The sequence below is a fragment of the Sturnus vulgaris genome, chromosome 1 (genome assembly GCF_052056855.1).
Source record: "Sturnus vulgaris isolate bStuVul1 chromosome 1, bStuVul1.hap1, whole genome shotgun sequence".
NCBI classification, from domain to species: Eukaryota; Metazoa; Chordata; class Aves; order Passeriformes; family Sturnidae; genus Sturnus; species Sturnus vulgaris.
Window position 1 is genome coordinate 76238407 of NC_142243.1, and position 17526 is coordinate 76255932.

At 38.8% G+C, this 17526-nt stretch overlaps 1 long non-coding RNA gene across 1 annotated transcript; it reads right to left on the reverse strand.

Moving 5' to 3' along the window:
- Positions 1-7060: 7060 nt before the first annotated feature.
- On the reverse strand, positions 7061-17267 carry LOC148225314 (uncharacterized). The gene is made up of 4 exons (XR_015805624.1): positions 16578-17267; positions 15646-15705; positions 8168-9407; positions 7061-7442 (listed from the first exon to the last, which is right to left on the reverse strand). It is a non-coding gene; the product is annotated as an uncharacterized LOC148225314 (long non-coding RNA).
- Between the last annotated feature and the right edge of the window lie 259 nt (positions 17268-17526).

Consider the following 17526-nt stretch of genomic DNA (forward strand, 5'->3'; position numbering starts at 1 on the left):
AAACTGACATATCATTTTTTGCTAATCATTTCTTCCTTGGCAATTTAATAGTTTTTATGTAATAAGAAATAAAATGGGAAGTTAGTCTAAGAAACTATTTTATTTTTTAAATCAGAAGTTATTTAAATTATTAGTAATAATTAGTATAATTAATTAGTAATATTAATAGAATCAAAGTAAGATTTTGTTTCTGAACTCTCAAAATCTATGGGAAAGGCCAGATTAAGTTCTCATATTTTGAAGGGGTTTCTAGGTTCCTGAGAAGACAGATGAAACAGTCTAATGTTACCATATCCAAATATTGCCATTTTTAGATACAAATCAAGACCAAAATGTTGCAGTGTGTATGATGACCATTCAGGAAGATTTTGCTGGGATAAACAAAGCTGTGAGACATCTTTTGTAGCCACAGGACAACATATTCTTTATATGAACTACCATCTATTTGAAACACTATTCCTGCTGTTCCCTTTTCCTCAGCAAAATGGGTGTTTTGCTGACACCAAAAGGTAGAAATAAGAAAGGTACCATGTGTCCTCGTGCAAGCACAGAGAGCAGTGAAGTGATTTGCAACCTGTTTCTTATTTATACGTTTGCTTGGATCTATGTGAATTGTTTTTATATGTTTGATAGGTAAAATGAAGGGAAAAAAAGAATAGGCATTCAGTAGGTCAATTATTGATACAAGAGTCTGAGCAAGCAACAGCAGAATTCACTATGGTAATTTATCTGCATGGGTCAATGGCTATTGACTGCCTGAAAATAAAGGTCGATCACACTGATAGATTTCAATGCTGTAGCTATGAACATGTATTAATAAACACAGCACAGAAGTGATTTTTGACTCTGTTGGAAAGGACAGATAATCAATATCGTTGTGTCCTTGCCGAGGCTGAACTTTGTACTTGGATTATGTTAATTAAAAAGTAAATAAAGTGCTGATGTTTTTATATAATTAAGATATGGAAGAAAATAATAAAGCAGTTGGTGGCTTTTTTTGGTCATTTGATGCTGAAATGAGTAAAAAAACACACCTAAGCCATTTTAAAATAGCAATATCTCTTTTTCACAAGTATCTTCTCCTGTCCCAGGTATTATTCCTACTATATTCTTGTTGCAAGAACAAATCCAGCACTTTACACTGCAAACAAATATGGACAAGTTTGATTTGGACAATTTATATAAGAGCCCAGAGGGTCTGGACTGCTGTCTTTTTTTTTCAGACAGGTGGCCAAGCTATAAGGGCCCACTGATGCCTGGATATTTCATCCAGACAGCATTGTTTTGTAAGACATTTGAAATTTCCTATTGGAAAGAAGCAAAAGTGCAGAATCCTGGCAACCTGACACTATCTGAATGCTGCCATCCCTTTCCACTTACCCCACCACTTTGCCTGGCATGAAGACTTGTACAGCTGAGCTGGATGGGAGAGTTAATCCAGCTGAAAATTAACCATTTAAAGAGTAAGTAAGTAAGGAAGGATTAGGATGCAAATAGAGCAGCTCTCCATTCCCAGTGTGTTCTTTAAAATGTTGAGAGGCTTGGAATAGGATCAGGAAACTGAAGCAGGGCTCAGCAGCATGGCCTAAAGCAATAATTAGCTGTAGTGGATGCAAAGTAGTGAGCCTAAATATGTATCTTATCATCTGTGACCTGTTCTGTGAAATGACTGAGTTTCCATCACTCACCACAACGACTGGCACAAGTATTTTATTTTGCCATTTCACTGCTCTACATGGTCATTTCAAGAAAAGCCTAAATTATTCAGGTATTTCGTGAAATACCTGGCATTAATATTCCAACTGTACCATGAAACCAGTCATTGAGTGGAATGACTAACATTCCCATTCATCTAGAGAATAGGTGCATTGTAGAAATAAGTGTTAATTTTATGGAATCATACATAGAACTGTATGGGTCCAATGGTGAGCATAAAAGGCTGCACAGTGCTATAAATATATATAAAGATATAGTTTTACTTATTTTTGAGTTAGCAATTCCAAACAATCAGGAACCAGGTATTTTACATATTATCTGCCTATTATTTTCTGTATTTTCCTGTCATGAATAAAAACTTCTGCCAGTTTTCAAACTGCTTAGGTGACTAGCTTTATATCAGAACAGTAAGATTGTTATTTTCTTTTTCTTCATATTTAAAAATAACTTTAATACAGAATAAGCAGTTTAATTATGTATGTATGTATGTATGTATGTATGTATGTATGTATGTATCTGTCTATCTATCAAACCACAGATTCTTAGATGATCCAGATAAACCAGGCTTTCAGAATTGTAATCTCAGTTCTATACCTACACATGAAAGCATACAGATAATGGCAGCTGCTAGTAAATCTTTGTGTCTCTTCAAACCAACCACTTGAAATGTGCACGCACTTGGATAAGCCTGCATCTAAGTGGTATCCACATACTACTTGACAATAACCCAGAAGTTAATGTGCCCAAACTGCTATTTCTTATGCTGGACAAGCCTTTTACACTTGCATTATATTTCCTCCTGGTTTTAGCCACTTTTTCTTTCACTGTACAAAAAGTTAGTCTCTCTTTCTAAGACACAGAAAAATTTCTTATAAAAAGAAAATATCTGCATGAGAGGCAGTCAGAGACATGTAAAATCCTAGTGAATGTGAAAAATCAGAAAGTATTATGTTCTGTTATGTATTTTCTTTAATCCTTTTATCCTCCTCTCATCTCTCTATTTGAAAGCTTTTAGTTTCTTTTCTTTGCCCTCTGAATTGAGCCCCTGCACCAAACGTCCTTCTAGTGGCCCTATCAGTAAATGAGTTTTGTTTCAGTGTCTTAAAAACAAGAGATGATTTCTAGTAACTAATTCACATCCCCCTTTTCTTTCGAATTGACTGAATTTTTACTACACCATTAACCTGGGTACTATCACTTAAATTGAATGTAACAGGACAATTTTTTTACTGCTGTATTATTTTCTGCATTAAATTTAGCTAAATTTGACCATTCAGCTGACTTTAAGATAAAAAATTCAGATTTTCCAAGTATTTTTCACTTTTTTTTCAATGGAACTAGAAGTCAAATTTGAACTGATTTTATTACTAGATTACTTTGTTTCTGAAAGAAACATAGCAGTCTTGCACAAGCAGTAATTTCTGCTTTCAAATTAACATTTTAATCCTTGACACTTTGTAAATATTTCTCCTAAAGCAGTCATGTGGCAGATTTTACAAACACCTATATTGCATATGAGATGCAAACCTTTAGGTTCTTAGCATGAACCTGTTAGGTTAGATATAAGTCTGTGCTTAGAGACGTAAACAAAATCTCGACTGTGTATCTTTGCAGTTACCTGAATTAAAAAATTAAATTTTATGTAGCTGCTCCTTAATATTTGCTGTTTCTTGCTTCAGCTAAGTGACTGTATATTTTATAAAATGCATGTGAAAGCCTGTACACATATACAAAGCCCCATGTATTTCATCGTTTCCATCATTCACAATAGCTAAAGCTGAAGAAGCATAAGAGAATCCTTAGTTCTCTGACCAGCATTGCCAGCCACTCATGCATGAAAAGGAGATTTCTTATCAGCTAAACAACATGTATCTTCACCTTTCCATCCATGTGCTGAATAGGAAAAGAGTTCAAATCAAGTGAACCATTGAATTTCACTGTAAATAAAAGGGTTTAGCTGTCTTATGTTTTCCCTTCCTTCCCCTCTTCTGCCTCTTCACATGTATTTCCCAAATTTCTTTTTTGAATGTGACAAAAAGTCCTTTCAAGTATTTTCCTCTTGTAATAGCCCAAACCACCACCTTAGAGCTGTAATGCTAGTCCATGTATTGCACTGGCTTCCTGGACATCACCATAAGTTGTTATGTATATTCCATTGAAATAAATACATCTGCAGCCTTGAATCAGTACAAGATGTACAAAACCAGTATCAAACAGTATAACATCAGATTAAAGAAAACATCTACTGACTTATCCCAGTAATAATATTTAGGTGTCACAGTGATATATCAAGGTAAATTGCAGTAAGAAAACTGGCTATTGATCTGCCAGTCGTTACCTGGGTGTAAATCACTCTGGACCTGTCCTGGCACACATACCTGGCCTTCCTTCCCATGGGAGCAGCATTTTGTAGATCACTCAGCTCTCATTCTGGTGTGGCATAAGATCCCTCTTAGGGCACATAGCTAGAGTCCTGGGTACCTCAGTTTAGAAGAAAGTTGCCTTTGTGTACTCTCAATAGATTAAGTCTTAAAAGTTGCAGAGATTTATGTATAGTTTTAATCTTAGAGCATTCTGTCCAGTGTAGAAATTCACAAAGTTGTTGCCTCACTCCTGTTTTTGAGGCAAACCTGCTCCCAGTGAGAGCCCAAAGTGTAAGATCTTTATTGAGCTTTAGATTGAGCAAAGTGGGGGAGTGCCTCAATCTCCTTCTTGAATTCTGGGTACCTCAACTGGGCACAAAGAGACCATGTTATCTTTGTTATTTTCAAATATATTCTATGGGAAGTTAAAATTTGAGCCTAAAAAGAGGATATAATGATCAGCTGCATATTGTTAGCTGAATGCAAGAAGTTTAGAGTAACTATTAATATAAAATATTTACCTGATCGCATCTAGTAGCTGCTCAACTGCCCAACGTCCATTAAATCACAGCAGTTAAAACACACTTCCTGTCTTGTCAGCTGCTCTCTGTATCTGAGTCCAGGGGCTTCCACATTTATCAAGTACTAATATGTCTCTATAAAGAAAACATGCTCTAGGTGAAGAGCTATCACCCATCAGCCTGTCAGCCAAGCAAACAAAACCTGGCATACAAGTCCAAGTGAGTTGTGATTATTTCTTTGCAGAAAGATGTTCAGCAGAATAGGGTACTCTGGAGATGCCAAACGTCCCACTCAGAGAGGTGCCAGAAATAACTGTGCTGTTTGAAGTATTATGGGCATCAGGAATACAAGGGAATCTTAAACTGTTTCATGTTGCTAATGAAGTAGAGCTGGCCACGTATTTGCTTTCAAAATATTTTTAATAGATTTAAAAGAACTGGTTGTGGAAAAAGATGGTTTTTCATAAACCTCTAGATTATACAGGGATTTTTAAAAATAGGCCAACAAAATCCAGTCACACAAACCCCCTAGTTAATATATCCTAGTACCTGAGTTTCAAATGGAAGTATTTTATTTTCCTGTGACCTCTTGCTTCTTTTCTAGACATTTCAGCATATTAATACTGGAAAAAAGAATGCAATGAAAAATACTTCAAAATAGCAATAGTTTGATTTATACAATGTGGGCTGGAAGATTCCTAAAAAACCTGGACAAAAACTTTATGGAACAGGTCCTGAGGGAATTGACTTTGAAAGATCCCTTCTTGATCTACTGCTAAGCAACAGAGTGGATTTCATGACCAAAGTGGTGGTTGGTGGTCATCTTGGCAACAGTGACCATGAAGTGATGGAGTTTAAAATCTCTGTTGACAGGAGGAAAAGCGCCAGGAAAGAAAGCCTCAACTCTGGACATGAGGAGAGCAGACTTCAGGCTGCTCAGGGAATTAGTGAATGAGGTCTCTTGGGAAAATGTTTTTTGCATCAGTCCTGGTTGCTTTTTAAACATCACCTCCTAAGGGCATAGGAGCAGAAAATTCCCACATGCTGAAAGTCAAGCAGGCAAGGCAGAAGATTGGCTTGGATGAACAGGAATCTTCTCTTGAAAATAAGGAAAAGAAGAGAGGTGTATGTTACATGTTCAGTGGATGCAAGGTAAGTGACGTGGGAATAATCTAGAGATGTAGGGAGAAAATGCGTGCAGCCAAAACTCAACTGGAGTTGAGGCTGACCAGAACTGCGGGGACAATAAAAATAGTTTTTTCAAATATATTAATGGAAATAGACAGTGTAAAAATAACATTGTTCTGTTTCAGAATGAGAATGGTCACCTCACAAACAAGGACAGAACAATGCAGAGCTGTTTAATGCATTCTTTACCTTTGTCTTCAACACGGATGACAAATCAAGGGGTCTCAGCACCCTGAACTAGAGGACCATCACTGTGAAAATGATCAACTTCCAGTTGACCCTGAAATTGTGCAGGATCTAGTGCTTCAGCTGGATCCCTACAAATCTATGGGGCCTGGTGGGATTCATCTAAGAATCCTCAGATCTACCTTCTGTCATTGCAAAATCTTTCTTGATGATTTTAGAATGGTCTTGGGAATCTGGAGAGGTCCCAACTGACCAGAAACTGGCAAAAATTGTCCCAATTTTCAAGAAGGGAAAGAAGGAAGAGCCCAGAAACTAAAGGCCTATCAGTCTTGCTTCAGTGCCTGGCAAAGTTATGGAGAAGATTCTTCTGAGAGGTATTGAAAAACACTTGAAGGACAACGGAGTCATTGGTCACAGCCAGCATGGCTTCCTGAGAGGAAAGTCCTGCTTATCAAACATGATTTCCTTTTATTACAAGGTAACACACCCAGCTGATCAAGGGAAGCCAGTTGATGTAATAATTTTGAATTTCAGTAAAGCTTTTGATAATGTCTCTTACAGGATCCTTCTGGTCAAAATCCAGAATGCAGCTGTACAAACACATCACAGATAAGTGATGGGTCAGGTACAAAGGGCTTTAGTGAATGGGATGAAGTCAAACTGATGATCTGTCACTGGTGGGGTTCCACAAGGCTCCATCCTTGGCCTTGTACTCTTCAACATCTTCATAATTACTTGGATGCAAGACTGGAAGTCATATTAATCAAGTTTGCAAAAAAAGTGGAAGGATCTGCTGACTCCCTTGGAGGCAGGGAGGCCCTGCAGGGAGACCTTGATTAAAAAAACGGACTGGGTAAGAAGTTCAACAAGGGAAAGGGATGGGATGGGATGGGATGGGATGGGATGGGATGGGATGGGATGGGATGGGATGGGATGGGATGGGATGGGATGGGATGGGATGGGATGGGATGGGATGGCATGGGATGGGATGGGATGGGATGGGATGGGATGGGATGGGATGGGATGGGATGGGATGGGATGGGATGGCATGGGATGGCATGGGATGGGATGGGATGGGATGGGATGGGATGGGATGGCATGGGATGGGATGGGATGGGATGGGATAACCCTAGATGTGTGTACAGACTGAGGAATGAGATGCTGGACTTGGGTGTCCTGGTCAATGGCAAGTTGAACACGAGTCAGCAGTGCCCAGGTAGCCAGGAGGGCCAGTCCTGTCCTGGGGGGGCATCATGGCCAGCTGGGCAAGGGAGGGGATTCTCCTGATGTGCTCTGAGCTGGGGCAGCCTCACCTCCAGTGCTGGGGGCAGTTCTGGGTGCTGCAATATAAGAAGGCAGGCCTGTGAATCGAGACCATGAAGTCTTAAAGACAGTCTTTCAGGAGCTCCAATTCCACTTCTAAGTTCATTTCTTTTTTGATTTCTGTATGTCAAGTCTTCTTTTCCTGCTGTTAGAAAAGATACAGAAAATGAATTTATATATTCTCAAGACTTAAGATCTTCACCATTGAGGGATGAGTGCACATAGACACTTTATGTACAGATTCACAGCATACAAAGTTTCCTTTGTGCTGTAATATCACTACACAGCAACATTACATAGCAATAATAACTCCTTTTGATGTGAGATCTTTTGAGACTATATACAATGCTTTTATGCACTCCCAACATCCTTACCTTTAGAGCACCTGTTTTAAGTTTTCTTTTCCTCTGCTAGAAACTTACAGAAGTTTCCTTTATCACCCCTTTTCCAAATCACTTGCAGACATTTTTTCACAGATCAACAAAGCAAAATAAAGGGAAACAGTTAAGTTAAAAAACTTTAACAAGGAGAAAGGAGTATTTGATGATATATAGAAAACAATGCTAATATTTCATTTTGAACACCAAATTTATCCCAAGATAGCTGGGGTAACGTGGGTGTTATGTCCACACCAGGAGCAATTGGAGTGTCCAGGGGGCAGAGAGGAGGATATTCAAAGGCAGCGCCCCTGGAGGCTTTCCACAATCCCACAGCTTGTTAGCAGGACGTTTCTGATGTAAGATTACCAGAATTTCCTCCACCTGCAACCGGACTAAGTATTTTGTTACCGTGAACTGCCTCTGCCACCCTGTGGGAGTTTATGGGAAGTGCGGGAGTGTCCTGGAACAAGCAACCAGCATCCCCCCTTACCTTTCCATTACAGAGATCGCCTGGTGTTGCAATTCTCTGCCAGCCCGGATGCCTGTATGGAATCAACCCAAACGACACACCGTCAAAAAAGATGAATCTTTTCTGTTACATTTCTTAATGGATTTAAGTACAAAAAAAAAAAAAAAAAATAGCACCACCAAACTCCCAAAATTTCTGAATTTGACCATGTGCAAACTTTGTGGCAGTTGTAATCTGAAGCTGTGTGTTTGTCACAGAGATCTTCATCCTTCATAAATCACTATGGACTGCTGCATAGCAAGGAGGATATTTTTCCAAAAAAATACACATAATCTTAAATGGCAACTGTCAGCAGACACTGCTCAAATTCATCGGTTAAAAGCTGTCTAATTCCTGGGGAAATTGTGTTTTGATACATGCAGTTGCAGGCAATCCCAGGACCATAAGCATATGTATTTAAGCCATTTAAAGACTGGATGTAGTAAGAGTTACAGAAATAAAATGCAGACAGTAAAGAACCCAGATTATTTTGTATGGACTAGAATATTCATTAAAAAAAAATAAGAAAATATAATCATGGCATTCTGTGAACCCTTTCAGCCACCTCTATTATAGGTATCATTATAGACTTACCTTACACGCAACTTACCTAAGAGAGGCTAACACATATTCTCAAAAGAAAGATTTCATGATTAACAGCATTCCAAAAATATTTCATCTCCATGTGTTTGGCAAAGCTAACAGAAAGGTTTCTGCACATCACACATACTCAGTAGTGAAGCTAGTTGGAAAAGAAGTGGCAATAGAGGGGACAAGTGTGCATATTAGTATTACCATTACTGATTCTGGTCCTCTCTCTTTTCCTCTTCTAGATCATTCAAAATGCAGAATGTTTTCATTCCTTACAACAAAACAAAGAAGATCTCAAGGCCTTAATGAAGACTAATGCAATTACCTAAAATTAGGTAATAGAAAAAACTGGTAGTGTAAATTATTGCTCCTAGTTCTTTATATTCATGTATATATATATATGCACATACAAATGTGCTCATGTGTAAATGATTACATATTTATATATACTGCTCTTTATACTCATAAGAAAGGGAAACTGGATTCTAAGTTCTTATTAGTTCCCTTTAGAAAGAACTGTCATTGTAATATCTACTAGTAAAACAGTTAGCTGTACCTGTGAAGGCCAAGGGTTAAAGATTATTGATGGTATTATCTGATGCAGATGAAGTCTTCAGTTCCCAGCCTGGTCCTACAGAAGAAAAGGGAGGGTGGAATGAGGGACATTGTTACTGTCCTGAAGTCTTTCAACATCATCTGAGGGCAGATATTTTTGATCCACTTGTATCCAGACCTAGGACACATGAGGCCTTGTGTATCACTGAAATTGTAAGCTCCCTCTCCTTGTATGAATTATGTGTGTTTTACAAAAGTTGAGAGGTATGCAAATATTGCTACATGTGCCTACCATTATATGTTCCTTAACTTGAATGACATTTAAATAATAGCCTTAACCTGCCTCTAAGTCTGACTTATTGTGCAGTATTCCATCTTTATCTGGCTAAATTTTATCTTCTGACAGCTTCTTCTGTGTAGCATTTGAGGATATCTGATGAGGTACATACAGACACAGAGATAATAATTAAAATAAAACTGGAAAACTGACATTAAACTCTCCTGTTCTTCGTATGATTTAGAGAAAAATCAGCTGTGGGGGTTGATGGCTGCAAGCACCTCACAGAGAAAACGGAACTTCTTGAATGATTAAGATCCTACACATTCTCCAGTATGAACTTAGCTTGCCCAAGTCAGTCAGTGCCCTGGGAAGTTGAGCCACAGGTCCTTCAGCAATGACAGCATTATGTGTCCTTTGAGGCTTAAGGAGCTCTGATGTCTGGTGCACTGAATTAGCAACCAGGAAGACCCAATTTTATTCCTTGATCAGCCAAAGATTGATGCTGATTTTGTATTAACTATTTTGTTTTAAGCTGCACAGAGCCTGGACATATATGGAGCTGAGTAAACCAAGCCAGGCTCAGTGCCATGCCTCAATAAGCTTATGCAAAGCACTTAGAGGTGATTTTCCCATAGCGTGAAAAGTATCTGCCATCTCTTTCATCCTTTTTTTTTTTCTGCAGCAGAAGGCAGAAGGGTCCTTAGGCCGTCTCCACGTGAAGTTTTGCTGCCTTGGCCCTGGATTCCACTCCATGCAAAGTGTTGCTACTGCTTTGTCCCTGTTGAGACTGGGTCTGGTTCTGCCCGTGCTATTCAGGTCACAGGCCCCTCCCTGTCTCCTGGCTGTGCATCTTTCCAGCCCCTGCTTTGCCATGCTGGCACTGTTGGGATCTAAGAGTACACAGTCTCAGTTTATATTGCTTTAAACAGTAGTGAGAGCCTGGCCCAGGGCAAGGAAAGAGCCGAAAGAATTCCACTCTGCCTCCCTTTTGTAGCAAAGCTTCCCAGACCATCTCTGCTTTAGGCACAGCCTTCCCCACAACCCAGGACAGAGCATGTGCACCAAGGAATAGCTCCAACCTCTTGCTTACCCTAGATGCAAGGGTATTGCATTTGGGGGAATAAATGTGTGCCCCACCTGGCCAGCCCCTGTAAGGAGAGTCATGAGGCGACAGAAGCGTGGGCAATGTCGTGGCAAACCTGCAAGCACACAGCATACCACATCACCTGCTGATGGTCAGCCTCAGTTTTATCCCACCATTGCACTGGATTCTTCTGGGAATGGATTTTGATTCCCTTGTGCACCAAGGGGATTGGGGATACAGAACAGGAGGGGATCTTTACTCTCTCCTGCATTGGCCCGCAACGAAGTTTTTGGAAGAATTGAGAGTTGAAACAACCACTACTGGTCCACTGATTAGGGTAGGACTCTGGCAGAAGTAGGAATTGCTAAATAAGGGCAGTAAAATGGCATCTGCACATACAGAAATAGATTTGGGAGTTCAGATACAGGAGCCTTATGTATTCTCTTTCTAAGTTAATTCTAGTGAGAATGAAATAATGTAGAAGAGGTTTAATGCTCAGGAATCTAATCACATTGCTTTTTTATTATTATTTCAACAATATATCTACTAAAATTCACTCAATGAAAGTTAAACAAGCTCACTAACAACTTAATTTTCATTTGGTAATTCAAGGTCTTTCTGGAGATATATGAGAAACACAAGAGAAAAGCTCTCTGCCTCCATTAATGTTTTATGTCAGAGTAATAATTTTATTACAGAACTGCCTTGTTTCAGCCTCTGAGAATAGCATCATAACATCTTAGAGATTGCTATGTAGAGCAGTTTAATTACTATCTGATGGTTAGATCAACAGTGTGAAAGCACTGAGCTCTGTTGTTCATGAACAAGCCAGAAAAATTAAACCACTCGCTGGAAATTGTTCTTTAAATACTTCTGCAATACCAGTGGGAGTTGTTTTGCTAGATTAAAATTCTAAGTAATGCCCACTGTCTCTTTCTTTAAGATGGTTTTCTGTTTGGTTGGTCCTTTAGTTTTTTTGGCCAGTGACAATAGATAGAATTTTCAAAATTACTTTGCAAGTAAGATTCTTACACCTCATTAATAGTAAGGGCCCAAGCTTCCAACACTTCCAAAAGCTATCACTCACTTTTGAAATCTGAGCTTAAATCTAATTTTGTGATCACTTTTGGTGTTTGAATACAAAAGTATCTCATCTCAGTCATAGCATGCCCTCTGCTAATAGCTTAATTCATCAGGCATTTTATTTAAATTGAAATGTGCATTTTAAGTCAGATGTTCAAAATTTTAGTGCTAGAATAATTTAACTGAGGAGAAAATAATATTGTAAATGTATGAGACTACAGAAAATGCAGGCTTTTGAAAAAAATACAACCAAACAAACCACACTTTGGATTTATTGCTCTGAATTACAGAAGAGCTGAATTGGTTTGCTCAAAAGTAGCATTGTAACCTTCCTCATAAATAGCCCAAAAAATAATTAAAACTTTAAGTCTCCTAGAGGGTAGAGCAAACCATGTTTTGCATGTTTTTAATAACATGTATGATTCCTTTCAACAGCCCCTTCCTTAGTCCCACCCTGCTGAGATTAATGAGCCTAGTTACAGGCAGAGAGGAGAAGGAATCCACTTGTTTTAAAATTGGCATTTAGGAGCAAATGAAATCCAATTCAAGTAATAATATAATGGCTTGCCAGCTTTTCTTACATCTTAATGATGTGCACTTATAAAATCCACTCTGATGATGACAAGGTTCATTGGTTAGTTTTTTGAATGGCTAATTTTGTCTTGTGTATTCCAGGGTACAAAACACTGGTGACTAAAATTGTTCAGAAAAGCCTCAGTCCTAGAATTTATGAAGGGCTTAACAGCATAGAAAAGCTTTTCAAAGATAGAATACAAATGAGCACTGAACGCAAAGAAAAATATCAGACAGAAAAGCCCCAACAAAACCAAACAGAAGGAAAAGTAGAATCAGAAAAGGAACCCCTCTTGAATATTTCAATCCACTGCATATGAGAAAAGACTGATCAGAAAAGTTACTAGCTAGCCTAATGTGAAGTGACTAGCCAAAGAGCAAAACGATTGACTAATAAATAAGATCTGAATAATAAATTATTTTTAAACTGGAAATCAAGCATTCAGAAGAGATTTCTGGAATTTACAGACATCCTTAGCACCTTTTCTTTTCACGCACTCCACATTGATTTTACAAATTGCATGTTGAGCACTCTCAGATAAGGCATGTGGCTGCACTCAGGATCACAGGTCCACTAAGGTTGGCAAAGACTTCCAAGATTGTTGAATCCAACCTTTGACCAAACACCACCATGTCAATTAATCCTAGCACAAAGTGCCAGGTCCAGTCTTTTCTTGAGCACTTCCAGGGACAGTGACTCCATCACTTCCCTGCTCCTGACCACACTTTCAGTGAAAAAATTATTCCTGAAACCCAACATGAACCTCCCTTTTTTGCAGCTTGAGGCCATATCTTCTTATCCTGTCACTTGTTGCCTGGGAGAAGAGACCATACCCTATCTGGCTGCAACCTCCTTTAGGCAGTTGTAAACAGCAATAAGGTGCCCCTGAGCCTCCTTTTCTCCAGGATAAACGCCTCCAGCTCCCTCAGCTGCTCCTCATATGACTTAGTCTCTAGACCCTTCACCAGCTCCATTGCCCTTCTCTGGAAGGATGCTCCAGCACCTCAGCATCTTTCTTGAAGGGGCCCAAACCAAGTACAGTATTCAGGGAGTGTCCTCACCAGTGTCATCACCATTGCTGAGAACAGGGCACGATCACTGCCCTGGTCCTACTGAGCACACTGTTTATGTGCTATGCACAGCTATCTTACAAGTGTTGGTGGTCCAACATCTATGGTATCTGGGGAAGAACCAGATAAGGTTCAAGCTCCTACAGCTATTACTCCAGGAGGGGTCTCTCCTACCATGCCCATGCACCTCTGTCATTGCCTACTGAGTTTTGGGTGGTTCTCACTGGATCCCTCTGCTTTGCTGCACAAAACCATAGCAGAAGAAGCCCAAACCTTCAATATGGCAACCTCCTCAAGGATAATGAAGGCACCTTGTAAAAGCTGCAAGTGAAATGAGAGATTTTTTCTTTGCTTGAAGATGTTGCAGGATAGCCTGGGTCTGCCTTTTTTCAAGGCAAAGAGAGGGGTCCAAGGGTTTAACTGAAGCAGGGACATAAGCATTAGACAGGAATGGTGGGAAAGAAAGGATAAAAATTGGAGACGGAGAGCTGGAAACAGTGGTGCTGAGGGGAAAATGCAAACTTCTGAAAGAGAAGGGAAATTGATAGAGATGAAGCTAAACCAAGGTACAATTGACACTCACAGCCCATACAATTCTCTAATCAAGCTGTATTTAAATTTTCACAGGGCTGTAAAGCCTCTCTTCTTTCCCTTCTGCTGCTCACTACTTCAGTTGGAACAACTTCACTGTGAGAGGGAGACATAGCCTGCAGGCTTCAGAGCAGGACCAGAACCATCTACAACAATGTCCTTAAAAAGGCAGGTGGGCATTCAGATTGAAAGCAGGATACTAAGCAAGGTTTACACTGGTGCCTAAGAATGACAAATGAGTCTCCTGGAAAGACTTTGCTCAATAATACCCCATGATACAATTTTCATAAATCATTACACACTTTTACAAAAGAGTCAGCAGTTTTAAAAGAACACCACTGGTCTTTCATCACTGCTGATATCCCACATCATACAAACAGGATTTTCCAATGTATTCTAAATGCACATATTACCCAGCAAGTGGTCCTGTAGAAACTGAAATGGCCCCTTAAAGACCTTTGCCAGTTTAACAAAAAACAGCATTTTGCTGGAAAACTGTCCAAGTTAAGAGAATCATGGGCTTAACAGCATAGGAAAAAAAAAAACCCAAACCTTTACTTAGAAACCAGTTTTAAAATAATTTACTGTTTGTAGGCCTGTAAGAGATGTGGTAAGTTTTTCCAGGCCCTGGGTGATCTGTCTCCTTGACCTTTCAAGTATCCTCTATTAAGAGCCTAGATTAAATTAGCTGCTAAAACACAAGCTTTGTTTTCTGTCTATTCCTGTAAATTGAATTTTCTCTTTTGCTGTTAAAGCACAAGTAACTAAGTTAGTCAAAAGAAGGTAGAGACAGTACTAGAAGTTGTACCAATCACAGGAAGATCAGGATTAAAGCACCTAAGGGATGAAAACCATAACATGTTGGTGTCATGCCCAAAGGATGTAATTGAAACTGTACTGATGAAATAAATTAAAAAGAGCCTTAAAAGGTTATTTGAAGAGTATAGATACAACACTGCTTACGACATGAAGTAGGTCATTCCAGGTCATAATTCTATTAATTTCTATAATTTTCTTCTACTCTTTTCTGGTTACAACACAATATTTTCAACTTAAACTGTGTCTGCATGCTGTATATCATGCATGTACCACAACTTGAATGATATGCATGAAAAGTAACAGTCCATAAAGAAACAATGGCAGCAGTAGTAGCTTTAATAATTACAAGGAGGCTTAATGAAGCAGTCCAACAGCTATATCATTCTACAATAAAGAGAGCTGTACTCCGATACCCTTCTGCCAAATGTCCTGGGAAATGCTTTGCAACCCTTCAGTGGGGCAATATTGGAAATATATGCACTTACACTACGGGGCTTCTCTTGCATTCTCCTCAGATGAATGTGCAGTAGCAAAATGTGGACTGGAGAAGAAATATTTAGATTCTCTCTCTTTAAAGAGAAAGAGAGGAAATAATTTTTTTCTGGTAGTTAACTTTGTGTTGCAGAAGATATTTTGAAGGGAGGTTAGAAATGAACATGGAGTGCACCTGAAGGAGATTGGACTCTGTAGGGCAGCAAAGCACTGACATCACAGTTAACCTGGAAAATAATTAGAAAACCCAAGAAAGAAATTGCAGCTATACATCAGCTGCATATGGTTCTACTCTGGACTACTAAATTTAGCAACAATTACCTTGTTCCTGTTTCCCTTCCTGCAGCTGCTACTGCTCCTGTCACCATAATGACTTTTGTCCTGTTAAAAATAGAAAGGAAAAGCACCCCTTAATCCCCCAAAATCTCCACTATTTTGTTGTCAGTCTTGAATCATCAAAGTCTGATTTTGACCATACTACTGGGAAGTCTTGGACTCATTCTGAGTGAACATGACCAGCCCTGTAAATGCATTGTCTTGAAACATGTTTGTGGTTCCCATTCTTGAACAGGAGGGAGCCCAAGAATACAAAAAGGAAATGGGCACCTGCCATCTTTTCACAACCACTTTAGATTTTGACTTAGTTTAAGGGTCAGAATACCCCCCAGTCTTCTCCTGCCACATTCTCCTCAGAGTGAGCTACTCTAGTCTCAGATCTCAGATCTCTCTGTGACTCAGGGAAAAGGAGGGGGGTATAGTTCTTCTTGGACTGAAATTTCTGTAGGAAGAGTAACTTTTCTTTCCACATTTGCTGTAAGCAAATCAGTCACAAGCAAATCACCACAAAGCCTATTGACATCCATTTCAGACCAAAAGCATGGCAAGAAAAACATAATAAAAAACAATAAGAAATAGAGTTTATTGCTAGGCATCTAGTCATAACTCAAAGCCACCTAAGGCACCAGTAAGCATAGACACAAATTCCACTCTCTCATTATGATATTTCTCTTCCTTGGATATTCATTTGACACTTGATTGTCATTTTTTAAAAACACCATCATATTTTTATTTCTTCAGATTTTTGATTCTGAAACAGAACAGTATACAAAGTTTTCTCAAGTGGGAGAAGCAGAGACCTGTATGTCTGCCAATAACTATCTGGCAATTACTGAACAAGTAACACATTTAGCACTAGTGCATAAGGTTATTCTAAAAATTTGTGCTAATTGAAACATAGCAATCTTTGGACCTACCTCATTCCTGAGGGGTCAGCCACAATGACATATTAGGGTGTCCTATCCAGCAGATTGTGAAGAAGAGACAGGAACAGAGGTGGAACTGAAAGCTGCCTTCTGTGTAGAGGAGGAAATCATTCAGCACTCCCATTCCTGGTGGTGGTCCTTGAGTTGAAAGATATTACTCTCACAGTTAAACAGTTTCTGAATTTACCAGAAAAGGATTAATATGTTCTTCAGTGATGCTGGGAAAATGAGAAGCTAATTGTCACCATTTGTTGCAGTAGTCTCTTTCAGCACTCACACTGACAGTTTTTCTACTCCATTTTCCATTTTACCAGAGCAAATTTGCAGCCGATAGCACGTGCCATAGAACACCCTGCCGTTGTACATTGTCTTTGCATTATTTTGTTTAAAGAGCTAAAGTGTGAAACTGGGATACACAAAGATTGCAAATATAGATGTGATTTTTCTGATATGCTTTTTCATTAAATTCCTTTTTGTCTATATGTACATGAAATGCTCCAGGCTCAGAGAAAATAGAGTAATTTAGTATAATCAAATTTATGTAGGTGTTCTACAAACCTTACAGACATTAAAGCATTAGAATAAGGAAGTACTTAAATAGGAGGGGAAAAAACACTTTAAAAATATCTAATTCAATCTTATTGCCTTGTACAATGTATTAGACTCAATTTATTTCCAGTGTTGCATCTTAAGAAAAATTATAAAATAGAACATTCATTTTTAGGTGAATTAGTCTACATATTGAAAAACTGTAAGATGTCCTTCTATAGTATATATTATAGCAATTACTCTAATAATTGCCAAAGGACTGAGCAGAACTGAGCAGAACTGATCTAATCACCACTTTATATCTACAGTGGGTGAAGGAGTTTTTGTTTTTACATACAGCTCCCAAGTTACTTCAAGGTTTGCACAATGGCATGCTCTGACTTGTGCATGA